This window comes from Castor canadensis, chromosome 4, assembly GCF_047511655.1.
Source record: "Castor canadensis chromosome 4, mCasCan1.hap1v2, whole genome shotgun sequence".
Classification (NCBI taxonomy): Eukaryota; Metazoa; Chordata; class Mammalia; order Rodentia; family Castoridae; genus Castor; species Castor canadensis.
Genome location: NC_133389.1, coordinates 177,407,672 through 177,434,124, shown reverse-complemented (window position 1 = coordinate 177,434,124; position 26,453 = coordinate 177,407,672). Strand labels below are relative to the sequence as shown.

General features: G+C 45.9%; 1 long non-coding RNA gene and 1 other non-coding gene across 3 annotated transcripts; both read right to left on the bottom strand.

The window, feature by feature from the left end:
* Positions 1–9,063: 9,063 nt before the first annotated feature.
* On the bottom strand, positions 9,064–24,580 carry LOC141422654 (uncharacterized). Of its 2 annotated transcripts, XR_012447405.1 has the most exons (4): positions 24,460–24,580; positions 22,378–22,610; positions 12,214–12,357; positions 9,064–9,840 (listed from the first exon to the last, which is right to left on the bottom strand). It is a non-coding gene; the product is annotated as an uncharacterized lncRNA (long non-coding RNA). The 2 variants fall into 2 exon arrangements; XR_012447404.1 differs by lacking the exon at positions 22,378–22,610 and having other exon boundaries at positions 24,460–24,569.
* LOC141422991 (small Cajal body-specific RNA 20) lies at positions 16,964–17,041 on the bottom strand. The gene has a single exon (XR_012447670.1).
* Positions 24,581–26,453: the final 1,873 nt, after the last annotated feature.

The window sequence follows — 26,453 nt, the reverse complement described above, 5'->3', positions numbered from 1 at the left end:
CAGTCCCGCTTAACCTGTGACTTCCAGCCCAAATCGTGCCACAAAAATGTCCCTCCTACCCTACAGGGCCAAAAAGTCCACAGGGGTACCTTCCCGAATTAGTGGAACTGAGGCATCTCAATGTGCACGACGAAGTACTCATCCAGTCATGGCCAAGTAGTCATTTTTGAAATACAAAACAAAAAACCAACAAAAAGAAATCCTCTTGCCTTTCCCTCAGTCATTCTAGCAGCAGGAGTCCTGCGCCTGCAATTCATGGGAGAGAAAACGGGAGTTCCTTGAAGCTAATCTGGTTCAGGCAGCTGGTGGGATGTTCCCCTAGTCTAGCACACCAGCACGTCTGCTAGTGCTGTTCCAGAGTTTGACCCAGGTGGGGGCTTCCTACAAATCTCTACTTCCCCAGGGCCAGTGTGGTTTTCCACTGCCCTATACACTCTGTATGAACCAGTAGGCCCTGGGAAGATGTCATACCCAGTGGCTTGGTTCACCGGAGGAGTGAGAGAGAGACGGCTTGGAGCATCTGGCCTATTCCAGGGGGTCAGAGTAAGGAGCACCCACCCACAAACATACACACTTTAGATGGACTAGCACATTGGGGATCCCCGCAACCACACTTAGGTTTGATAATTTTCTGGAATGAATCACAGAACTCACTGAAACTGTTAAACTTATGGCCAGGAAGAGATACAAATTAGAGCCAGACAAAAGAAGAGACACAGGGCCAGGGTGGGTCCTGGTGTGGAGTTCATGGTCATCTTTTCATAATGGAGTCATGAATGGCATCACCTTCTCCTGGCCATGATGTGACAATACAGAGTGTCACCAACAAGGGAAGCTTACCTGAGCTTCAATGTCAACAATTTGTATTGAAGTTTTCTTATGTGGTATGACTGCTCGACTCACTGTCCTTGTGACTGAACTCAATTTCCAGTTCCCCCACCCCTGCCAGCCCCAGGTTGGCCTGTCATCCCATGGGCCAAAGTGCCCACCATGAGCCACCTTCTTAGGATAAACTATCAGGTATAGTCTGAGAGGTCCATCATGAATATCGGAGACCCTGTTATCAAGGGTGATTTCAAGAGCTTCCTGCAGGTTACCTCCAGGACCCAGGACAAAGGGACAAAGGGCAGATCTCTCTCCAGGGGAGACAGGCTCCTCAGAACACAGCTCTTGACCCCAGCCAGAAGGTGGGTGTTCACCCGAGTTAGGCAGGTGCTCTACCAGTTGAACCATTCCGCCAGCCCTCTAGCCTGAGAACTGGCAATGGGGAAAATCACTAAGGCAGGCATCTCGATCCAGGGCATGGCTTGTGGGTGGGCAGGAAGTCACTCATGCTTCCCGCTCATGGGTGTCCAGGCACGCCCCCTGCGAGCCCCACTGACTTTAGACTTTTGGAGTAAAAATTCTGCAACTTTTGCAACACAATGGGATAAACCCAGCCCACTACTGTCAGGAAGCAAGGCCAGGAGCTAAGTTACGTTCTGCTCACTTGCTCCCCCTTCTGGATGATGTGGAAATGTCTATGGAGTTGGGAAGAAAGCATTCCCTGTTTCTCCTGAAGGGCCTGTAGTGGTTGGAGGAGTGGGACTGAAGAAACAGGAAGCACACAGCTGGTTTAGGGAATATCTGTGAGGATAGATTAGGGACAGCTGAAGAGGTCTATGGTAAGGAAGGAGGGTTTTTTTTTCTTTATTTTTAATATGTGAAAGACTCGAACCCAGTTAAAAGGCCATGGAGAAGAGCTAGTGAGGCAATAGGTGGATGTTGACCACAGAAGGGAAAAGGGAATCAGATCCTTAAGGAACTGTGGTACTAGCTTCAGAGAGGAGGGAGGCAGGTCTTCCATTTCATGCTGGAACTGCTCTTCCTATGAGTCTTTCCAGGTCCTCTGTGAATTAAAAGGTAAAGTCGTTCAATGAGATGAAGGGAGATGTCAGAATTAGAGATCTGAGAAGAGCAGAAAAGGTCTCATGTGTGTAGGAAGCACAGAAGCAGACCCGAATGCACAAACTTGGCACTTCAAGTCAGTGGAGGAAAGATGGACTGGTGTTGGGACCACTGGGGTTGGAATAACCATCTGCCTAGAAAAATAATTGGGCTAATGCCTGTCTTACATTAAAATAAGCTTCAGTTGAATTAAAGGTATCACTATGAAAAGCAAAATATAAACGTACTAGAAGAAAATGTGGGAGAATTTGTTTTATGATCTCAAAATTGGAAAGGATTTCTATGAATGACATTGATCCTAGGAGCTGTAAAAGAAGAGATGAATAATGTCTATGAAAATACTACAGAAAAATTATGGACAAAGTCAAATGACAAATGGAAAAATATTTGTATTATATGTCAGATAAATTTCTTTAATGAAGCCTCTCTACAAATCAGTAAGGAATACAACATAAGCCAATAGAAAAATGGACAACAGGATATAAATGAACTGAAGCAAGTTCACTATGCAGAAAAGGTGTTTTAGTCTATTTGGTGTTGCTAAAACAAAATATCTGTGGCTAGGTACTTTGTAAAGAAAAGAGGTTTATTTAGCTCATAAATCTGGTGACTGGAAAATCCAAAGAGCATGGCATTGGCAAGAGTCCCCTAGGTGCATCAAAACAAGGGAAACGGTGAGGGAAACGAAGCAGGTGCTTGTGGCTCACACCTGTAACACCTGTAATCCTAGCTATTAAGGAGGCAGAGATCAGGAGAATCATGGTTTGAAGGTGGCCCAGGCAAATAGTTTGAGAGACCCTATCTCGAAAATATCCAACACAGAAAAGGGCTGGTAGAGTGGTTTGAGAGTTAGAGCACCTGCCTAGTAAGTGTGAGGCCATGAGTTCAAACCCCAGTACTGCAAAAGAAAGGGAAATGAGTGCAGCAGAAGGGGCCATACATGCGAGGTGGCCTCACTTTATACTCTTGCAGCCTGCGTGAGCTCCTCCTCTAGGAATCTAACTGGGAGCGCTGGGAGATTGAGGAAAGAAAAACATGCAAAAAAGACTGGGATCAGGTGGGCTGGGCGCTCTGGTGGAGACACAACAGCTGCATCCACCTCCAGCCAGTTTATTATATACAGCAGCAAACCAGGAAGCAGAGCAACAGTTCTGGGGCGGGGGTGTGGGCGGGGAAGGCAGTGTGACACTGTGTAGTTACCGGGAACAGGAGGAACCTGCGATCCATACTCTCTGCACATAACATCTTACAAAAAGCAGCTGTGCTGCATTTTGCCCTTGCCCCCTTCTGCAGCTGGGGGCTGTGCCAAATCCCAACCTGCAGATTATTTGACAAACCTGTGTTCATGTCAAGTTCTCACAGGCGTCTCATAATCTCCCCACATACACCAAGCTATGCCCCGTGAGAACCATATGAATCGCATCTGAGGGTGGCATCCCATGACCCAATCACCTTTGGTGAGGCCTCACCTCTTAAAGATCCATCACCTCTCAATACTGTCACATTGAGCACCAAGCTCCCAGCACACAAACCTTAAGGGGACACACTCAAACTGCATCCAAATCATAGCAGCTGGTTACCAGCCTGTCCGGTGAGACACAACACACAAGTCACATGTATGTAGGCCGTGAGGGACAACAGATGTCTCGGGTTCATTGTGAGCCAGTGTCCCAAAGCTCTTTGCCATGGCTGGAGGACCCTGAAAAGCAGACTGCCCTGGGTTTCACACCTGGGACCATGGCGATGCTGGGCTACGGTGGTAAAGGGTGTCCTGTTGTGGAGGACATGGGCCTGGATGTCCAGTAAGCCTCCTCTTATCTCAGCACCTTGCATTTCTACACATTCTACAGTTCTTGAGAACTACAAGAGAGAAAGGGTGGAGACAGGAGACCTTGGGCTCAAGGTCACCTGGAGAACTCTCCTGAACCACACTTTCTCAGAAGAGGAAAGAGGGCGAGGTGGCTCACGCCTGTCATCCTAGCTACTCAGGAGGCAGAGATCAGGAGGATCTCAGTTCAAGCTAACCTGGGCAAGTAGTTCTCGAGACCCTATCTTGAAAAAACCCATCGCACACATGCACACGATGTGTAGGACCTGAGTTCCAACCTCAGTACTGCAAAAAAAAAAAAGTAAAATTGTTAAAAAGTAAATGACCAAAAAAGGAAACAGATTAAACCTCCCAAAGGCAGCAGCTCTGTACAGTGGAGGGAGGTTACTGGTATTGGGTGTGGGGGCTGCCTTACTTGGAGCCCAGGGGTTTCACAGAGGTGGTTTTTTGTCCAGTAATTTTTTTTTTACTGCACTGGGATTTGAACTCAGGGTCTCATGCTTGCTAGGCAGACTTTCTTACTGCTTGAACCACTTTATCAACCTTGTTTTGTGTTGGGTATTTTTTGAGATAGGGGCTTGAGAACTGTTTGCCCAAGCTGGTCTCTGCCTCCTAAGTAGCTAGGATTATGGGCGTGAGCCACCAGTACCTGGCTGTCCAGTAACTCTTTTTTTTTTGGTGGGACTGGAGTGACCCACGGAACGAGAACAGAGCCTTGATGAAAAGACAAAGCAGTTCCTATCAACCTGGATGATAGTGTTTGCTCCCCAGCACCCAGGATGGGAGGAACAAGGACAAGAAGCTAGTGCTTTGGCTGGTGCCCAGGGCAGGAGTGCTGGCCAGGCTCTAGGTGCTGAGGCCCATAGTCTGCTCCATTGCCCACCTCCTGCCCTCCAGCTTCAGCCCAGATGACTTTTATGAATTCATGCCCTTTGCCGGCTACCTCCTTTCTCAGTTTTAAAAGTGTGATGCTAATCTTGTCAGTTTGATTGGATTGAGATTAGTAAAGAATGTCTCTGTGTGCGTCTGTGAGGGCGTTTCCAGAAAATCTGAGGGTTCTGATCTAGTCAAAGATTTGATCCACTTTTGATTTCAAAATGTGAGTAGACCATTGGGAGGCTTGGAATTATGGAAGGTGGGGCCTGGTTGGAGGAAGTTAGTCAGGGGCCCTGGCCCTTCCTGACTTTCTGCTTCCCAGCTGCCATGAGGTCAGCTCTGCTATACTGTGCCCTCTCCACCATGATGCTGGGCCTCACAATAGGCTCCCAGCAATGGGGCAGACCATGGACTGAAGCCTCTGAAACCAGGAGCCAAAATGAATCTCTTCCACTTTAAATCGTTTCTCCCAGGTGTTTGTCACAGTGATGAAAAGCTGACTCACAAAAGCTTACCTGCAAATTGTTTGTTGTCCTATCTAGCAGACTCTGCTATTCTGAGTTCCCTGGCTCCACCAGTTTAGGTTTGTCTGTCTTTCTTTCTTCCTTTCTTCCTTCCTTCCTTTCTCTCTTTCCTTCCTCTTTCTTTTTCTTTCTTTCTTCCTTCCTCCCTCTTTCCTTCCTTCCTTGCTCTTTCCTTCCTTCCTTCCTTGCTCCCTCCTTCCTCTTTCCTTTCTCCTTCCTCCCTCCTACCTCCCTCCTCCTTTTCTTTCTTTCTTTTCCTTCCTTCCTTCCTTTTTTCCTTCCTTCCTTCCTTCCTTCCTTCCTTCCTTCCTTCCTTCTCTCTCTCTCCCTCCCTCCCCTTCAATGCCTTCCTCCCTCCTCTTCCTCTCTTTCTTTCTCTCTTTCTTTTCTTTCCCTGGCTCTGGGGATTGAACTCAGGCCCCCTCACTTGCTAGGTCCACCCAGTTTCCTTGGAAGTTGGCTAGCTTCTAAATGGCTAGCCAATTAAATTAAATATTAACTATTTGACTTTCACATATTTTTTTTACCTGGAATTTTGTGCCTCCTTTAACATTTTCAGCCCTTGGGTATTTAGCTTTCATTCTTTTAATTTCCAAGTGCCTGGCTCCTCTGTGTCAAATTACTCACCTTGTCCAAGGATCAAGGGCTGCAGGGAACATGAAGCCTTTCCCAGACTCACCTGAAGGACTAGGGGTCTCTGACCAGTCATTAGGGAAGGGGCCTGATTCCCCAGGCCTGGATGCCTCCACACCTTCACCTCTGATTGCTCTGATTTTTGGCTCCCCTCCCCAGTGCTCCTGTTATCACAATGGCCTTCTGAAGCTCAAAAGGTTGAAAGGTGGACACACTCTGCCTAGTGCCTTTTTCTTTGTGATTCTCCATTGTTTTATGCAGAAGACATCCCCATCAACAGTCCCTGCTGTTTTGGGGAATTCATTAGGTTATTATTTGTGGTTTGCCCTTTAATTTATCTGAATTTTATTTTGTTATATGCTGTTTTTATTATTTTCCAGATACCCATGTATCTTACACTCTTACAATATAGTGAATGAACTTGTCTGCTAATTTGCAATTCTTTGTTATTTATGACAAGCCTGATGGTCATAGGGTCAACTTCTGAGCTACTGAGTATCATCAATCCGACCATGCCTGTTGTATCAGATGATATTAATGACCGCAGTAGTTCATTTGCAATGGATTTTTAATCTTGTAAGTCCAGCTTATTTCCTTTTCAAATGTCTTAACTAGCTTTGATTGGTTATACTTTTAGATAGCTTTTAAAAGGGCTTTGTCAAATTACCCCCCCCAAAAAAAGAAAGTAAAGAATAATTGTGGATAGATTTGTGCTAAAGGCTGAGCATTACTATTCCAATTGTCACCCTGGAACATGGTGTTCAATTTATTTATTTATATTTTTTTTGCTGTACACGGACTTAGGGCCTACACCTTGAGCCACTCCACCAGCCCTTTTCTTGGTTTTTTTTTTTTTTGAGATAGGGTTTCATGAACTATTTGCCCGTGGTTGGCTTTGAACCACAATCCTTCTGATTTCTGCCTCCTGAGTAGCTGGGATTACAGGTGTGAGCTACTGGTGCCCAACTGTTCAAATGTTTTATATTACTAAGAAAATTTTTTCATGTTTAAGATGCTTCTTATATGTGTCATTAAAATTATTCCTAATAATTTTATGGTTGCATTTCTATACACTAGCAATGAACAAACAGAAGTTTAAAATTTAAAAAACCATACAGGCCACATATCATAACATAAAAAATTGAAGAATTGGCTGGGCACCAGTGGCCATGTCTGTAGGTGTAGGCCCTGAGTTCAAACCCCAGTACTGGAAAAAAAAAATTTGAAGGGCTGCAGATGTAGCTTAGTGGTGGAGTGTGTACTCAGCATGTGTGAGGCTCTGAGCTTAATCCCCACACCCAAAACAATAACAAATAAAAAAACTGACAAGTGACTTGCAAGATAAATCACTGAAAAGAAAAAAATTGAAATTGCCAAAAGCTATTAGAGGACACATACGCGTATATTTTGGTATTTGTTTGGTTTTCATCCACAGTTCCTGGCCATTAATCCCATAGCTCTTGTGCCAAGAATAATGTTGGTTGCTTCAGGCCTCAGAAGCAGGCCTTGAGCGGGGAAGACATAAGGAAGTGGTGAAGGAGCATGAATGTAGTGGAAATATTACGTACTAGTGTATGAAAACAGAAAATGAGACCTGTTGAAACTATTCTAAGAATGGGGGAAGGGGGATAAAGGAGGAAGATGATATATTGTAAGAACTTTGTAAATGTCACAAACAATATAATGATTAAAAAAAAAAAAAAAAGAGCAGTTCTTGAAAGTGGTCTTTCTTTGACCTTCTCCTGCCCTCCTTTCACCTCTCCATTTTCTCCCCAAGGCAGGCTATGGAAACTGGTATTTTTCTTCCCCAGGTTACGTCATGGAAGTTCTAATCTTAAATTCTCTGATCTACCTTGTTTATCAGGTAGCAGACCCCACTTCAGAAGGGGTCCTGCTCCACATGCTCTAGGAAGGGATGCTGAAGAATCAGGCCTTGCTGGGTTGCCCCCCCAAGCCCCCGCCCAGCCTGTTAGTATTGTTCAGTCACATTTTATATGATCATATCGTGCATATGCAGTGAAGTCTCATAAACCCCCAAAAGGTTGGTGTCAGGTAGCTTCCAGGTAGATGAACGTAGACGAACACATGAAGGTTCCTGGAGAGTGCTGTGTCAGCAGAGAGCAGGGAAGCCCTGCACCCCTCTTACTAATCAGCTGGCTGGGGGTCCTTGTGCTGTACCTGGATAGGAATTGTGGGGAGTTGAGAAGTTCTTCTGGTGCTGGCAGTCCTGGGGCCTTGATGCCCAAGGCCTAAGTGCAGGACTGGCAGACCCAGAGGTATACAGCTCCAAATCTTGAGAGTTTGCGAGCCCATTACTCCAGGGTTTAGAAGCGAGAGACTTATGACTCTAGGGAATGGGGCTTTGATCAGCAGAAGCCCTGGCATTCGGCAGCTATCATAACCCTTGGCTTCCAGCAGCAGTGGGCTGCAGCAGTGGACAGAAGCAAGCAGCAAGAGGTGGCACCTCGAATGTTACGGCTCTCCTACGGGTCTCAGGTGCTCAGAACTTCAGCCCTAACAGCAACACCCTAGGGTGTTGGGACCTTCAGCCTTTGACAGTGGCCAGAGTTACAGCTCTCAGGTGTCTGAGCCCTTGGCCTCTAATGCATGGCAGCTCTCTCACATTTCCAGTGACCAGGGCCATTTCTCTTCTCTGGCTCTTTAGAGCCTTCTTTCTTCAGCTCTGTTCTCTGTCCTCTCTTGTCTTTTTTCCTTCTGCTCCTTGTTTTAGCCCTGGATGCTCTCTGGAATTCTTTAGCTGCCTTTTGTCACTACTGCAACTTTCACTCCTGCTGCCACTGTCTTCCAATTGTGTTACCAACTCCAACTGCTTTACTAATGATGAAGATCAAAAGTAGGCAAGAAAAGAGTAATCAAAAGCTTTTTATTGGGCCTGAGGTTGCAACACCATTGTGTAAAACAGAATGGTGTTTCCTGCAAGGTCACAAAGTGAGTCAAACAGCCTGCTTATAAAGCCAAACAAGTGGGTGTGGCAAGTGTCTGCACCAATCACAGCACTCCTTCATGCAAATGAAGGAAGGACTGTGTTGACACCAATCATGGCATAGTCGCCTATGCAAATGAGGGACTGCATTTGTACCAGTCACAGCAGTCCCTCATGCAAATGAAGGGCTGTGTTTGTACTAGTCACAGGCCTTCTGATGTACAGGGGAAGTGCTGGTCAAGATGTCTCAGGTCCTTATGTCTCTCAAACAAAGAACTGGACAGACTCAGATTGCAAAGTGGTAGCAAAGTTTTATTGAAAGGGAAAGGAAAGTATAGGCATGGAAAAAGAAAGAAGGGTGGGCTCTGGCCCTGTGGCACAGAGCCCCAGATCTTTAGTCAAAGGGCAATATGTAAGTTGTATGAGCTGGTGGAGTGGCTCAAGCAGTAGAGCACCTGCCTCGCAAGTCTAGCAAGCATGAGACCCTGAGTTCAAACCCCAGTACCCCCACCAAAAAAAAAAGTAATACTTTAAAAAAAACTTAAAAATAAGTTGCAAGGGCAAACAGTGGGGAAAAGTCTGGGCGGTCTTTGCAGGAGAAGCTAGGGTGATGGACAGGTTTGATTGATAACATGAAGCATTGTACACATGTGCTTATGCTGTTTCCCGAGTTTTTAATTATGTATGAGATGCAACCAATATTTATAAGGTCTTAAGAAGAGGGGTTTACCTGAGAGGTCAGATTGAGGACAGATTCTCCTTTACTGGGCATGCCACCACTTTCTGGTCTGAACTGGCCAAGAGACTCTCTTGTCTCTTGGGGAACTTACAACTGCAGAGGAATTCACAATTGAAAGGAGTTTGCAACTGAGGGGGTGTCCTGTGATGGTACTGGGCAGGAACAGGGAGGAATTCAGCATGGAGGAGGGTCAAGTCCCATGGCAGCTTTTTTTCTTTCCCTGTTACTAGCCTGCCTCAGTGCTTGCATGAGGGCAGCCTGGCTGGCCGCTAGTACTGTGGTTCTTCACTGAAGGTGGCCAAGGCATCAGGGCTGTCAATCAGAGTCCAGCTGCTCCAGCCCCCAACATCTTGGGTTAAAGGAAAAATAAAAATTAAAAGAGATGCTCACAGCTGGGCACCAGTGACTCAGCCTGTAATCCTAACTACTCAGGAGGCAGAGCTCAGGAGGATTGTGGTTCAAAGCCAACCTGGGCAAATAGTTCCTATGACCCTATTTCAAAAAACTCATCACTAAAAAGGGCTGGTGGACACTGCTTGCCTAACCCTAATCCTAGCCTCTTGGGCTGGTGGAGTGGCTCAGGTGGTACAGCGCCTGCCTAGCAAGCATGAGGCCCTGAGTTCAAACCCCAGTACAACCAAAAAAAAAAATATATATGTATATATATATATATAAAATAAAATATATAAAATGCCTGGTACAGCAAGTATTTTAATCAGAAGAGTGCCTTTTTTTTTTTTTGTAATCTTTTCTCTTTTTTTTTGGCAGTACTAAGGTTTGAATTCAGGGTCTTGTGCTTGCTAACAGGCAGTGTACCACTTGAGTCATGCTCCCAACCCTATTGTAACTTTTAAGTTGCAAGAACAGGCACCCATTTCACAAGACCTTTTTAATTATAAGATCACCCCAGACCGGATCTCCATGTTTAGGTGATAATGTGAAAACTTTGCAGCAGCAAAATGGTTGAAAGTTACCAGTTGCCTAACACAAAGAAATCACTAATAGATCAAGCAAGACTCCCTAACCTATTTTAGTTGGCATAAATAACCCTGGTGGGAAAAACCCCCGCGTGTCTTTAATACTGGCATTCCAAGCTCTTGGTGTGAGTTCATTTACTTCTTTTTGCTTGCTACTCTATATTACTTGCCTAATAAAACCATTGACTAAGCTGGGCACCTGTGACTCATGCCTGTAATCCTAGCTACTTGGGAGGCTGAGATCAGGAGGATCACAGTTTGAGGTCTGTGCAGGCAAATAGTTTGTGAGACCTCATCTCCAAATAATCAGAGCAAAATGGGCAGGGGGGAGAAATGACCCAGTGCACATGTGAATAAATTGGTAATTAAAAAACTAATCATGGCAAAATGGACTGAAGGTGTAGCTCAAAATGTAGAGTGCCTGCTGTGCAAGTGTGAAGCCCTGAGTTCAAATTCCAGACCCACCCAAAAAAAAAATCTTTGACCACTTTCTACTTTGTGAATGAATTGCCTCAAAATTTATCAACAGATTCAACAGTCTCATTGCCCAAATAATGAGGTGAGGACCTCTCTCTGGTGACAGTACCTTGCCCTTTGCATCTATTCATCTGTATCCTTTACAATATCATTTATTGATTGATTGATTGATTGATTATTGACAGTACTGGGGATTGAACCCATGCCTCTTTCTTTCTTACTAGGCAGGAGCTCAACCACTTAAGTCACGCACCCAGTCCTGTAATATCTTTATAATAAAGCAGCAAAGGTATTTCTCCAATCCTTGTGAGCTGCTCTAGCAAACTGAACCCAGGAAGGGGTTATGGGGCCCCTGATTTATAGCCAGTCAGTTAGAAGCGCAGGTAAGGGCTTGACACTGGCATCTGAAGTGTGGGGCAGTCTTGGGGACTGAACTCTCAACCTGTGGGATCTGATGGTACCTCCAGGTAGATAGGGTCAGAACTCGACTGGATTAGAGGTCACCAGCTGGTGTCTGCCATCGCAGCATTGCTTGCTAGCTGGTGGGGAGAAGTCCCCATCTGCTTCATGGGTCACAGAAGCCTGAGTGAGGTGAAAGTGAGGAGAAATGGTTTGTTTTTCTGACATGTGCTCTCCAGAACCAGTGCCATCCAAGTCAAAATCCTAAGAGGTTTAGTTTTGGAAATTGAGAGTCTGGTTCTAACATTCACTTGGAAATGTGTAGGACATTTGAAAAAAGGAACAAAAGTTCAAAGAATGAGACCACCTGTTATGAAGACTCATTAGAAAGCTGTCAAGGAAATGTGTATCAATATAAAGACACACAAATTATGCCAATGGAAAAGAATAAAGTCTAGAAATGACTCGCATATGTCATTGATGGGCCTTTTTTCCCCCGCAAGTCTGAAGATGGAACCTAGGGCCTCATGACTGTGAGGCAAACACTGTACCACTGAGTCACATTCCCAGCATCTCAATTATTATTACTATTGTTATTTTTTTGGGTGGTACTGAGATCTGAACTCTGGGCCTCATGCTTGCTAGGCAGATGCTCTACCACTTGAGTCACTCCACCAGCTCTGTTTTGTGCTGGGTATTTTCGAGATAGCATTTTATGAACTAATGCCCAGACTGCCTAGCAAGTTTGAACCCCAGGCTGGCTTTGAGCACGAGAATGGACAAGACAGAAGCCATCCTGCCCCTCATGGAGATTGCACCCCCCACCCCTTGTACCCACCCCCCACCCCAGCCTCTCCCCAGCACCTAACTGAGATGCATCTCCTCAACTCCTCATCTGCTAGCTTGTTCTCTGGAGAGTAGATTCCACATTACAGTTGCGTGGGTCCCTGGTATATGTTTCTTTCAGTTATACCACAAAAGTCCTTCTTCTATTCAGGTCGTAGTCACTGAAACTACAGAAACACCACAATGACTGGCAGTGTGGATCAAATGGCTGAGCGCCTGCCTAGCAAATGTGAGGCCGTTTAACCCCCAGTCCTGCCAAAAACAGACAGACACACAAACAAAAGAATTAGCTTTTGGTAAAGTACTTGCTTAACATACATAAGGCCCTGGGTTCCACCTCTGGCACTGAGAAAAGAAAAAATCAACTCTTGGGTTTATTTATCAATTTTACTGGCTTTTGTTTTTTTGAGGTACTGGGGTTTGAACTCAGGGCCTCAAACTTGCTAGGCAGGCACTCTACCACTTGAGCTACTCCCTCAGCCTTTTCTCTGTTGGGTATTTTTCAGATAGGGGCTCAAGAATTATTTGCTTGGGGCTGGCTTCGAACTGTGATCCTCCTGATCGCTGCCTTCTCAGTAGCTAGGATTACAGGCGTGAGCCACTGGCACTGGACTCTACTGATTTCAGATTCATTAAATTTCACTGTCATCTTTAATCTTTTTTTTTTGGTGGTACTGGGGCTTGAGCTCAGGGCCTCATGCTTACTAGGCTTGCTAGGCAGGCATTCTATTACTCGAGCCACTCCTCCAGCCCTCTTTCATCTGTATTATTTCCTTTTCCTGGCTTTAAGTTTTTTTTTCTGGAACCTTGTGGTAGAATACCTGCCTAGCAAATGGTCAGGCCCTGAGTTCAAGCCCTTGTGCTGCAAAAAAAAAAAAAAAGTAATCTTTGTTTGGCCAGGACCCGTGGCTCACATTTGTAATCCTAGCTACTCAGGAGGCAGAGATCAGGAGGATCACAGTTTGAACCCAGCCCCAGGCAAGTAGTTTGCAAGACCCTATCTCAAAAAAACCCATCACAAGAAAGGGCTGGTGGAGTGGCTCAAGGTGTAGGCCCTGAGTTCAAGCCCCAGCACCACAAATAAAGAAATAAAGTTGTGAAATCTCAGTTTTCAGCAGCTACAACTTCAGGGCCAAGGCCTGAAGTACACGCCCCTTACCACCCTAATGATGGAATCGACATTACCTCCTTAAATATCCCCTTAAACATTGTGTGGTACACCTGATTTCAAAACAACCAAGCATTATTTATTTTTTATTTTCTCTTAGACTCAACAGTTATTTAAGAAAGAGTGCAGGACAGCTGTCATTGTTCTTGTTGGGTTACTTCTGTGGATAATTTCTGACTTATTATATCATGACCACAGCATTTGGCCTGCCCAATTTCTGCCTTCAGGAACTCAATGTTTTTCTTTCAAGTGTAAATGAGGTGTAGATTTCACACACACACACAAAAGGTACCCAGGTTGGGGTGTGTGAGGCCCTGAGCTCAAATCCAGTTCCAACTCCCCATACACACACACACACAAAGGTTCCAGCTTTGTGTGGGAAGAGTCTGATACAGATCTTTGATTCAGTCTGACACACGGTAGTTATTTAGATCTTCAGACACACACACACATATATGGTTTCAGGTTGAGGATGTGACTCAGTGCTAGGGTGCTTGCTTAAGTATGCACAAGGTCCTGGGTTTGATCACAAGCACTGCAAAGAAAAAAAAAAAAGACACATAATTGGGCTGGTGGAGGGGCTCAAATGGTATAGCGCCTGCCTAGCAAGTGTGAGACCCTAAGTTCAAACCCCAGTACTGCCAAAAAAACCACAACAAATTCTAAAATGACAGAAAATAATTGTACATCTTTATAGGGTAGAGTGAGCTCTCCACACATGAATACGAGGTGTGATCAGGGTAATTCTTATTCCCACCTCCTTAAACATTTATCTTTTCTTCGTCTTGGGAGACTTCCAACTCTTTCTTTTAATTATTTATAAAATACATATAATAGGTTGTTATGAACTATAGTTACTCTACTGCACTGCAGAACACTAGAAGTTATTCCTTTCATTTTATTGTATTTTGGTATCTGCCACCGAATTTCCCATTCTCTCCCCTCCCCCACCTTTCCTAGTCTATAATGACCACTCTTCAACTTGCTCCTTTTTTTTTTTTTTTTTTGGTAGGACTGGGGTTGCTCCTTTTATGAAATGAATTATTTTAGCTTCTGCATGTGAGTGAGAACATGCAGTGTATCCCTGTTCTGTGCCAGGCTGGTTTTGAGGCAGGCTAGAAGTAGAAAAGTTTGGGGCTCATGTGTGTTGCCTGGGGATGGCCCAGACCACCCTCACCTGGCTGGGAACCACCTGTGGCCCTCCCCACTCAGTTCATCATTGGTGGGAACCTCCTGAGCCTGCCCGCCCATGGGGTAGTGTAGATTTTAAAGGCACCTGAAAAAGAAAAGCACACTCTCTGCCAGCAGACTCCACCTGCACCCACCATGCCCTCTGCTTCTTCTTCCCTTTCCTCAAAAGGGAAGAACAGGTGACTCCCCTTTTTTCAATAAAGCTATCCTACCTCACCCTATGCATGTGCTCTGCTTGGATTTTTCCATTTGGAGCACAAAATCCCGAATCTTCTGATCACAGACGTCACCAGTGCCAATAACATTTGTGGCGAGTCAGCCAGGAGAAACTGACCAGTGAGATCCTAATATGCTATCTCTGTCAATCTTTACTTTAGTCCATCTTTTTCTGTCTTCTGGTACCACACCTCACCACCCCGTGCTTCAGAACAAAACACCACTTACAGCTCGGGTGGCAGAGGACCCTCATGCTGGGGCATTCACCCAGTGCTCGGGACTGTTTGGAGCCCTGGCACAGATGGACTACACACTGATTGGCAGGATGTAACATTGGCCACAGGACTCACAAGCATCCCAAGGCACAGGATTCCTGTCCACGTTCCCTGCTCCTGCCCTGGGGAATGGACCCCATTAAAAGCTAGCTGCCCCTTCCCCAACCCTACCCTCCCTAGCCCTTAATCCGCACCCCCATCCTTTCCTTGGCTGCACTGTGGGAGACCTTACTCCAAGGTCTAACCCCCCCCACATGGCCGGGGACAATTAGGAATGACCCTGCTATTTGGACAGGGCTGACCGTTTCCGCCCCCTCTCCCATATTTCTATTTTCCTTCTCCCCCTAACCAGCAGTTTAAAAACAACAAATGGGAAGCACACCTGGGTCAGCTCATCCAGCGACAGTTTAAAAAAAAAAAGCCTGCCCTCGGAAAGTATGGCTGCTCCCCATGGGGGAGGGAACCACACAGACAGGGAACAAATAAACTGCTACCTGTGGGGTGGGAGGCTTGCATGCCCCTTGCAGTTGCCCCCCCCACCGGGGGGAGGAGGGGACATAAAACTTCAGATTTTACACCTGTTAGGAAACGCAGTAACCCTAAAGGAAACAGAGCCTTGCTGCCCCTTCCAAGTGCAGCGTCCTGGCCACCACTGGCACCTAGGGACAGGCATGCACACATGGCTCCCTGGGACATCCCTTGGGGTGGTAACACGCAGTGTGGCACAGCCCTGCGGCTTCCCAGCTGGCCACTCTAGGGAACCACGTCCATGGTTGGCTATGATGCCCGCCCACGGTTACTCAGTTGGCCACTCAAGGTAACCACACCTGCAGTTCACGAGGGCCCTGCACGGCTTCCCAGATGGCCAGTCGAGACAGCCATATGGACAGCCACTCGCACGTTTTCCTTGATCTGCCCCTTGGGTGGATCAAGCCGTGGAGGCCCCTGGCTTGGGACTCCCTAAACAGCTACCACCACTGGTGCGGAACCCCCCTGGACATCCAGCACCATTTGGCATGGCCTCCGGGCCAGGGCCTACCTGTGACACAGGCCCTGCCCCTCTTCTCAGCATAGGCTGGGGACCCCACCTAGCCAGCCACAGAGCATGGCAGGAAAGCACAGCGATCTGCCTGCGTGTATGCTCAGGGCCCTGCAAGGGCCGGCAGCCTCTGTCCAGCAGCCTCCAGTTGAAAGGCTCCCAGTGCCTGAGGAAATGCAAAGGCATGGCAGCTCCACCGCCAGTGAGGAGGCCAGGAGAGCTCAGGACACTGGAGATAAGGTGGAAGAGGCTCACCTCTGCTGACCAAGGTCCCATGTCTAACCAAACCGCCTTCTTCCATCTGCAACCTTTTCTGTCTTCTGTCTCTGACCCACTCTCTTACCCCCCTACCTGCCTGTCCTAGCCAGAGATTCCAGATTCCAAATTCCAAAGGTAAAATCTAAACTAACATATAGGTTGCATCTATGTAGCTGTGGTGTTCTTACTGTCCTTAAATGTTAAATGCATTTAAATTCTCTAAAGCATGTTTTCTAAAATTAAAAACAGTGCCATTTAAGGATTTAACTTTGGTGACCCATAAAGTATATCTTTAATAAGAAAAAAACATTGTAACTTATTTAAAATTCGTTTACTCTAAAGGCAAAATTAAAAGGAAAAAATTAATACAATGTCATCTTTTTGCACCAAAATATAGTGTTAGTTAATGCTGTCCATCATAATTATTATTCTAAAATGTAATAAACAATAAACCTTTTAAAAAACATTCTAATCTCAACTGTTCTCTGCTGATAAAATCAGGTTTACAGCCAAGAGGTTAAAGAAAGTGGGTTTTTATATGTGAACATTTTCAATAGATATTTAATTAGAGGTTTTATTCTTAACAATTATTTTTGTTTTATTTTATTTTAATTTTTTATTTTTTCAAATTCGTGAGGGAGGAAAACAGGGCTGCCTGGCTAGGAGCAGTCCTGATGATGGTCCTCAAGGCTGATCTTGGTTCCTGCCCTGGCTTATTTTTGTTTTAAAATTAATAAAATTTTGTTTTCCATAGCTCAAAGCTTACATTTGTTTAAGGTTCCTTTCCAAGGTACACATCTGTAAATGGCTGTAAATTCTACAGGACTTGGATTCTTGGCTTTCTAGGTAATGACAAAGCCCATTCATAAGAAAATCCAGGATCTAATTATAAACACCTGGAGTAAACTAGACACTAACAAAACCTTTTAAATCCCACCTAAGCTTGCTTCAATTTATCTGGTCTTTCATTAGCATGCCTAACTCATGGACTCCTGTCTCTCGGGGGAGATGTCTTTTATTCCTAAAACAGACTGCTATTTTGAACCTGTATGTTGCATGTAACACGTCTTTATGTTCCATTTGAGAGACCCTTTGGAGAGACCATGTGGTCACAGGAAATGCCACCATGAAGGATCCACCATGAGTCCAGCACCATCTTGCCACTCCCTAGGGATAGGAAACTCATGGGTGACGCCATCTTGCCTTAGTCTAGGAAAATTATAAGTGACTTGTGGTTAAAATCCTCTGGATTTTTTTTAAAATTTTTCTTTTATTATTCATATGCGCATACGAGGCTTGGTTCATTTCTCCCCCCTGCCCCCACCCCCTCCCTTACCACCCACTCCACCCCCTCCCGCTCCCCCCCTCAATACCCAGCAGAAACTATTTTGCCCTTATCTCTAATTTTGTTGTAGAGAGAGTATAAGCAATAATAGGAAGGAACAAGGGGTTTTGCTGGTTGAGATAAGGATAGCTATACAGGGCATTATCTCCTGCCAATTGTGGCCACTTCATTTTTACTTTTTGAGCTCATTATGCATGCTTATATTCTCTGGCATGCCTAGGTTGTAACATCTATGTGTCTATGTTTAGATGTCTTTAAGCTACTTTTATAAAATTAATGTGCACAACTGTCTCAAAGGTTATCTAAAGTTCCAATCCCGATCAGGCCAATTATTCTCTGCCTTAGGACTAAAGAAAATTTTATAAACAATAATCTCAATCTGTTTTATTCTACTGTGACTGTAATTTACATTTAACTCTTTTATGGCTAGGCTTATTGACTCATATATCCTCATAGAATGCTATTATTAAAAGATGGTTTAATTTAATTTTCTTCCTAAGTCTTTTAAGTTACAAGGTTACTAAGAGCTTTATTTAAAACAGTGTTATCTAAATTCAGGTTTTTACAAAGGTTATTTCACTATATAAATTAAGGTCCTAAAACTTATAAGTTTATAATTTAAAATTTGCCTAAACGTTTTCTAAGGTTAAAATTTAAGGTACCAATATGTATTTAAAAATGGGTTTCTGTTTTTTCAAAATAACTACCAATATCTTTTGGTACTGCAGGCTAATACAAAATTTTACCAAAACCAAACAAAAGCTCACCCTCCGGATGTAGTAAATATGCTTAACCCCTTATCTCTGTTTCTGCATCTAATTATTTGAGACATTAATCTTAATTGGCTTGTTATTAAAAATTACACATGTTCTCCCATTTTTCTCAGTTTACAAGCTGACTACAACCCCATGGCCTGATATGAAAACTAACCACAAGTGATGGGTTTGTATCAGTCAAACTTTGGTACAATTTGGATTCTGCACTGGTCATAATAGCTCTGATGTTTTAATCGTTGTGTCAACATTCAGGATCAACATCCCGCCAAAAAACCCCCTCATTCTAGGGTAGATGAGGCTGGCCCTGAGGGGACAGTTGACTGGGAAGCCAGGGTCCCCTGCCATTCTTGATCTACAGAGGTGTGATGGAAAGAGGTGGAAGGGACCTGTGTTGAGGCTTTCAGAAGGTTTAAGCAGGACACTTTGAGACTCTAAAAAGTTCTCATTTTTCTCTCTCTGAAAGGGCAACTATTCACCGCCCCTTTCCTCTCCACCAGCCAGATAGAGAATTCCACTCAGGCGCCCTTGTGCAGGGGTGGAGGGGTGAGTGGATTCTCCCCTCTCCTTTCCCTCTGCCGCTTTCCACCAGCCAGCATAGGGAAAGACAACGTATTTACTTGGCTGTATCCTTAAGTGTTGGGAGATGCTTTGACCTGCTAACCAAAATAAGATGTTCTCTTCATGGCTCATTTAAGATCATTTACTATTCTTTACGTCTTGCATAAATTAGTCTCATGCTAGACACAGAAACCTAAGGTATTTTTCCAATAACACTAAAGAAACTAAGTTTAAACTAGGCAAAATTCCTTAAATGGTTTTAATACTCCTAGTGCCTTTTATACATTTATCTAAAGATCATAAAAATTGTTGATAGAGTTAAAAGTGTATACATGGAAGCAGCTACAGCTCTTTTATCTAAGATACCTTCTAATAAGGTATTGATATTTCTCCTCTTTATGACAAATGCTAAAGTTCTATTATTTAGAGCTAACATCTGTTTGTCAGCTAAACATTGGTTTAACTGACATCTGTTCATCAGATGAACATAGTTTATCTGACATTGACTAGATAAACATCATTTTATATATATCATATATAATTAAGCATCAAAACAGGGGCTATTTAAAATTACTAACACTGCCTTAACCATTGGAAAATTTAGGGCTTTTTTTTTCTTTTTAAATTGTTAGCACTGACAACCACTACCTTATTACTTTACCTAACCAAAATTCAAGATTTAAATTGTAATTAACCATGGTTACTTTAAATTTTGTCATTATGGTTTTGATCCTTCAAAATATTCACAGGAAGCCCATGATAAATGACTCGGACAAATGCTTTCCATCAACCAGGACAGACGTTCTTAATTATTGGGGTCATTTTATATTTTCCTTGTAAAACTTTGTAAGTGTTACCTACTAACACTTTACAACAATTTAAAGGTGTCAATACATCCCCTATGGGACAAGCAATTAGATTAACTAAGCCATGCCTAAGAGTCACTTTTTTTTTTTTTTTATAAATCTCTTTGTTGCTTAATTTGGCCAAAAAGTCACATTGGCACTGACTTCTCATCTCTTTGAGTCTCCCTCCTCTGTGAGACAGCTTCTGACTTTCTGGACTTTCCAGGGAGCATTCCGACACCAAGGGACAGAACTGCCAAATGAACAAAATCTTCAGAGACGACTGTTCAGAGAAACAGTTTAAGAGGACATGACTCCTGAGCAGTCAGCGCCCCCCCCAACTTCTCAGAGGAACAAGTGGCATTTGGTCACCTGAGACAGTTCAAAAGGACTGCACACATGAGGGGACTTCTCCAGATCCAGATGGAGTCAGTTATGCCAGACCTCTAAAAGAACCAAAGCCGAGAGATTTTAAAAGGGGGCTCTTACTCACACGCTCTAATATTTAAGCCTTCTAGACTTTTGGCAAAAGGCAAACTCATGTCTTTGGCCAAAGCTTTCTATTTAAACAAAGGCAATGTAACTTTCAATGGTACCTAACTTCTGCTTAGGGACGCTGAGAGCCTTCTTTCTGTACAGAACTGACTCATTGACGTTTACTCTCTAATTGGACTCACACCTGGTCCCTGGTACACCTGTCCCCCAATGTAGGCAGCCTTTAACTACAGTCCAAAATGCAGGACAAGCTAAGAGTTAAAAAGAGCTAGAGATATAAACACCTATAGATAAAGTAATCATAAGACTCCCTGTCACTTTTCAAAATTACTTTGTCCTTCCTGCCACAACCGGCAGGGCTCCTTCTGATGCTCCTATCAGTGTTAAATGTTCAGGTCACACCTTCTAAATCAGATTTATCTCTTCCAGAATAAAAACCTTTGGGACCCAAATCATGAGGCAACAAAGCTTTACAAACAAATGAAATTTCCATGAACAACCCAGACCTCTGTAAGAAACCTTAATTATGCTGGACAATAATTCAGACATCTTGTGTCCTAATGAGCCCCAAGAGAAAGAAATAGGAGAGACAATTTCCCTTTATAGGTAGGGGCTATAGTCCCTTGTCAGCTCAAAGCAGCTACTGAAGATGGACCTCCCTCTTCAGCCACCCCCCCAAAAAAGAATTTTTTGGAATACTGTCTCTTATGGGGAGTTTGAGGAAGGCTAGAAGTAGAAAAGTTTGGGGCTCATGTGTGTTGCCTGGGGATGATGGCCCAGACCCCCCTCACCTGGGTGGGAATTGCCCGTGGCCCTCCCCACTCGTTCACTATTGGTGGGAACCTCCTGGGCTTGCCCGCCCATGGGGTAGTGTAGGTTTTAAAGGCACCTGAAAAAGAAAAGCACACTCTCTCTGCCAGCAGACTCCACCTGCACCCACCATGCCCTCTGCTTCTTCTTCCCTTTCCTCAAAAGGGAAGAACAGGTGACTCCCCTTTTTTCAATAAAGCTGTCCTACCTCACCCTATGCATGTGCTCTGCTTGGATTTTTCCATTTGGAGCACAAAAACCAGGATCTTTCTGATCACAGACGTCACCAGCACCATTAACAGTTTCACTTAATGTAACATCCTCCAGCTCCATCTAGAGGCCACAAATGACAGGACGCCGTTCTTTTCATGGCTGGATAATATTCCATTGTCTACATATATATACCTTTTTCGCTTGGTCACATATAAGATTTTAAATCTATTTGCATATTCATGAGCTGTGATTTATAATTTTGTGTATTAATCTACATTCCTTACATCAACTTGGTGATTATATTTGTCTCTTCTCCCTCCTTTTATTAAATTTGGCATAGACCTATCACAATGACTTTTTTTACGATGCTTTTTTGTGTGTGTGAGTTAAAAATATTCTAAATTGATTAAATAGTTTGATAAAGACTCTCTCTGCTGGGCGCTGGTGGCTCACTTCTGTAATCCCAGCTACTTAGGAGGCAGAGATCAGGAGGATCAAGGTTTGAAGCCAGCCCTGGACAAATAGTTCTGAAGACCCTATTTTGAAAAACCCATCTCAAAAAAAAGGGCTGGTGGAGGGGCTCAAGTAGTAGAGCACCTGTCTAGCAAGCGTGATGCCCTGATGTCAAACCCCAATGCCACACACACACACAAAAGGACTCATTGTGTTTGTCCTTCTCCCACCCCCCTCCCCTTCTCTTCTCAACCCCTCTCCTTTCCTCTCCCAACCAGCCAAGACCAAGAAAGTACAACCAGGGTTTGGGACCCAAGGCCCAATCTCCAGGGCTCCCACTTATCAGGGGCAGGTCCATCCGCTGGTCTCTACACGCCAAATACAGAGGCACGGGAAGGCAGAGAAAGGAGGTTCATTACATGACCTGGGACACACTGTGGGAAGATGCAAAGTAAGCACTCTTCACCATCTTCGTGGTACAGACATAGGCTACAGGTTTAAGTAGACAAAAGAACTGGGGCCAAGGATAAGGTTTGTGTACTTACACAGTCCTAGTCACTGGAGTGGTCTGTTTGAATATCCCCAGGGTTCCGAGAACTTGTTATCACTGTCATCACTTTAGGGGAGCAATCTGATTCCTAAAACATGATTACTTCTGCTCCAGCGTGCAGCCTTATCATTACAGGTAATTGTCCTCATTTGGAATGGGAGTCCGTTGTTCCTCAGGGGTAATTTTCATGTTATCAGTCATTCCTGTCCTTCCTTGATTCCAAGGTGGCTGCAGGAGAGAATGACTCAGACCAAAGGACAACAGGTACAAAGGAGAGACAGAGATGTCCAGCTTTTTCCTGCTTTTAATTAATCCTGGGCCCAAGTAAGGAATCAGTGCTTTTCAGCAAAAATAGTTTAAGCACCTCTTATAGAAGCAGCTGCCTCAGAAATCTCTGGGGATGAATCCAGGGCCTGGCAAACGCTAGGCAAGCACACTCCACCACTATGCTTTCCCCAGCTTTTTTTTTTTTTTAAGATTATTGCTAGTTGTGGGTGCCGGTGGCTCATGCCTGTAATCCTAGCTACTCAGGAAGCAGAGATCGGGAGGATCGTGGTTCGAAGCCAGCCAGGGCAAATAGTTTGTGAGACCCTATCTCAAAAAAACTGATCACAAAAAAGGGCTGGTGGAGTGTCTCAAGATACTTGAGGAGTTAAGCCCCAGTACCACAAAAAAAAAAAAAAAAAAAAAAAGATTATTGTTACTGGACTATTGTCTCTAAGCCTTTCTCTCTGCAGCCATTTTTCACTGTCCTTGGATTCCAGGAAGGACAGAACTGACAACATCTTCCTATTCATGATGGAAAGAACCCCTAACAGTAGAGCCTCCTCAGCATAGAACCTGTCAGGCAACAGTGACTTTGGATAATGACTTCTCAGGAACAAGGACTGAGGACTAACCATGCCACACCTGTGACTGGGACTGTTTAACTGTGTGCCTCCCTTCCCCTCTCTGTGTCTTTCAAACCTCTAGCTCATGCCTGAAGCCCACTTATTCTGCCTCTTCCCACTGTGTGGGGAGGGGCAGGGGGGAGTAATGTCTCCTTATTTGGTATCCGACCCAGGCTGGACATGTGGAAGCCCAACAGTTTGGGTTTGGGGTCCCAAACTCGGATTTCATGATCATTTGTCTACAAGATGGGATACTAAACAATCCCAACAGCAAAGTCCTGAAAGCCATGGCCTCAGTTCTGACCCTACAAGGCCTGTGAGGACCTGCCTGCTGCAGGGATCTCTGTCAACCCTCAGGGGCAGTGCTTATCTGGTGGTGTGTGATACCACACATTCCTCCTCCGGCTGACAGAGGTCCCTCAGGTCCCTCACTTTCCTCCCTTTCTCCCCTGACAGAGGTCCTGCAGAGGGCCTGAGGGCCTCAAAGCCACCTTCCTCTCTCCAAGGCGACCACAGTGCCTTGACACCCTTCTTTCTCCTAAACTTTAGGCCTCAGACTTACACAGATAAACAAAGGAAGGGGAAAAAATTTAAAAAAAGAATAAGAAGCCCTGCAATCTCAATATCAGGGTGCCGGTGCCCCCTGGCTCATGCCTGTAATCTTGGCTACTTGGGAAGCTGAGATCAGGACAGAGGTTCAAGGTCAGCCGGGGCAAATAGTTTGGGAGACCCCATTTCCAAAAGAACCAGAGCAAAATGAACTGGTGGTGTGGCTCAAGTGGTAGAGCACCTGCCTTGCAAGTCCGAAGCCCTGAGTTCAAACTCCAGCCAGTTTTACGAAAAACCCCCAAAGACCCAAGCTCACTATTAGGGGACAATTCCTGCTACCAATTTGGTGTGGGGCTCCGGCACTGAGGCGCGCAATGCTGTAGCCTAAGACGGATAACTTGTGTACAATAGCCAGTCCCTAACTGGCTCAAACCCGCCAGAATCCCGGTGCTCCAGCGGTCAGTTGGGGGCGCTCCCAGCCGTCTCCCGGGGGTGCGCAGGACTCGGAGATCCAGCTCCGCCCCGCCCGGCCCTCGGCCGGGTCCCCACACCTGGGGCCGCCCGCCACCGCGCGCCCCGCGCCTCCATCGCGCACAGCGCTGTTTGGAGACAGCCGGCCCCGCGCGCGCACCGCGTACCCCGTCGCCTCCGGAGCCCGGGATCCAGCGATGCCACCTCCCGACACTCAGGGACGCCCCTAGGCCCTCGGCCGCCATGCGCGACGCTCCCCAGCACGGGTCCCCTGCACGGCCGGCGCGGCAGGGGGCGGGGCGGGCTCCTCACGGCCGGCGATCGCAGGTCGCTGGGGGCCGGCGGGGCTCCGGACCCGGCAGGAATTCCGGGCATTTCGGCCGGATTCCGCCGCACCGGGGAATTTGTGCACCCTGGGGCGCGGGGTGATTTGTGATCGGCCCCCTGCCGTGTCACGGGGAGCAGTAAGTCCCAGCGCCGGCCAGTTGTGCCCAGCAGGGTGCTGGCACGGGGCCCTGGGGTGGGGACCCCGCCGGCGCCGCGTTCATCCGCGTGGCTTGTGACCTGACCGAGCGTTTTCTCTAAACTCCCTGGGGGAGCGGAGTCTGTGCCTTGGCTCGCCTTCAAGGGTCTGTAGTGAGTGTAAAATTTGTCGCAGTTTCCTATTAGAAATATATGCAAGATTTCATCTGCCCCGTGTGTCCGTTGCAGTGTCAGAGCAGTTGTCATGGACAGTCTCGGGAGAAGTAAGTTCGTGTCTCGTGCAAACGCCGAAAGTGAGCAGAGATCTCTGTGGCTCACGCCGGGGCGATGCTGCCACGGCTGGACTGGCCGACAGCACCCATGTCTGCAGAGCAAAGGAGCTGAATTGCACGGAGGCAAACTGGTTTTTCCACAGGAGGGAGAAGTCGATGGGAGCTCACCCTGGCTGGGCACTTCGCGGTGAGCAGGACCCGCTGCTTAGACGGAGGTGGGACCCGGCTCAAAACGCGGGTCGGAGCGGACCCCTTGGGACAGTGCCTAGCGCCTCATTGGGAGAGAAAAGCTTTGCTTCCAATACTTCAAATAAATATCTGGATTTTTTTTTTCTCCTTCTGTGCTAATACTGCTGTGTATTTCCAAAAACCCCAAATACCAAATTTCAAATCACTCATTGGACATAACATATTCCTACTCCCTGGGCTTTCCTGCAAAAATGACAAACATATTTACTATCAAGGTACCGGTAAGGCAACTGGGGGACATGGTAGGGAGTGGGCTTTAGGAGACCTGGCCACAGGATCTCAGGCATGCATGCCCTGATCCACAGTAACTGTGGGACCTTTCTCTGGGGCCTAGATTTCTCCTTTCCCTGTACTGACGTTTGACTCAGGTCCTTGCACTTGTTAGGCAGGTGCTGTGCGGAGTGAGCCAGCCCTCAGCCGTTTGAGGTGGTGTTGAACAGGATTCCAGAAGCTTCCCCGGCTCCATAGTCTAGGTGCTGGGAAGAACAGGCTTCCTTTGTTAAACGCAGGTTCCATGAGTGGTCTTTAGTTATGCAAATGTGGACAGGTAGGCACTCTAGCCCTAGGGAAGCGCAGAATGGACCTTCTGGGGCCTGACAAAGGCTGCCCCTTTTCAAGGCCCCTTGGAGTGCAGAGCTAGGCAGAAGAGGACAGGTGCTTTTTGCTTATGAAACCCTGGGCCTGTGGTGAGGAAAAAGCTGACACCCCACCTCATCCTATAGCAGTGAGGTTGGGGACAGACTAAAACCCACAGTACTGTCACCAAAGGCCTGGAAACTTGCTTCAGTAGGACAGAAAGAGCCTGATGAGTTTGTGGGGTTCCTCCAGCAGACGGTGAAGATGACCATCAGCCACAGGACACGGTGCCCCCAGCTTGCTGCTGCTCTCTGGGTAGAGTGGCTGAGCTGGGGAGGGCACTTCATTCCTGAGCCCTGGGCTCCACTGCAGCGGGCACAGGGAACAGCTGCTGGCGAGAACCCACCAGACTGTGCAGGTCGGTGTTCAGATGGAGATACCTGCCCAGACTTTGTAGAAAACATTCCTTGGTCTAAGAAAGCCCTGGAAGTTCTTGGGTAATGTGAATGAACTCCAAGAGGCTGATAGGATTTTCTACCATCAGGAGTGGAATAATCAATGAGAGAATTTATATATTTATT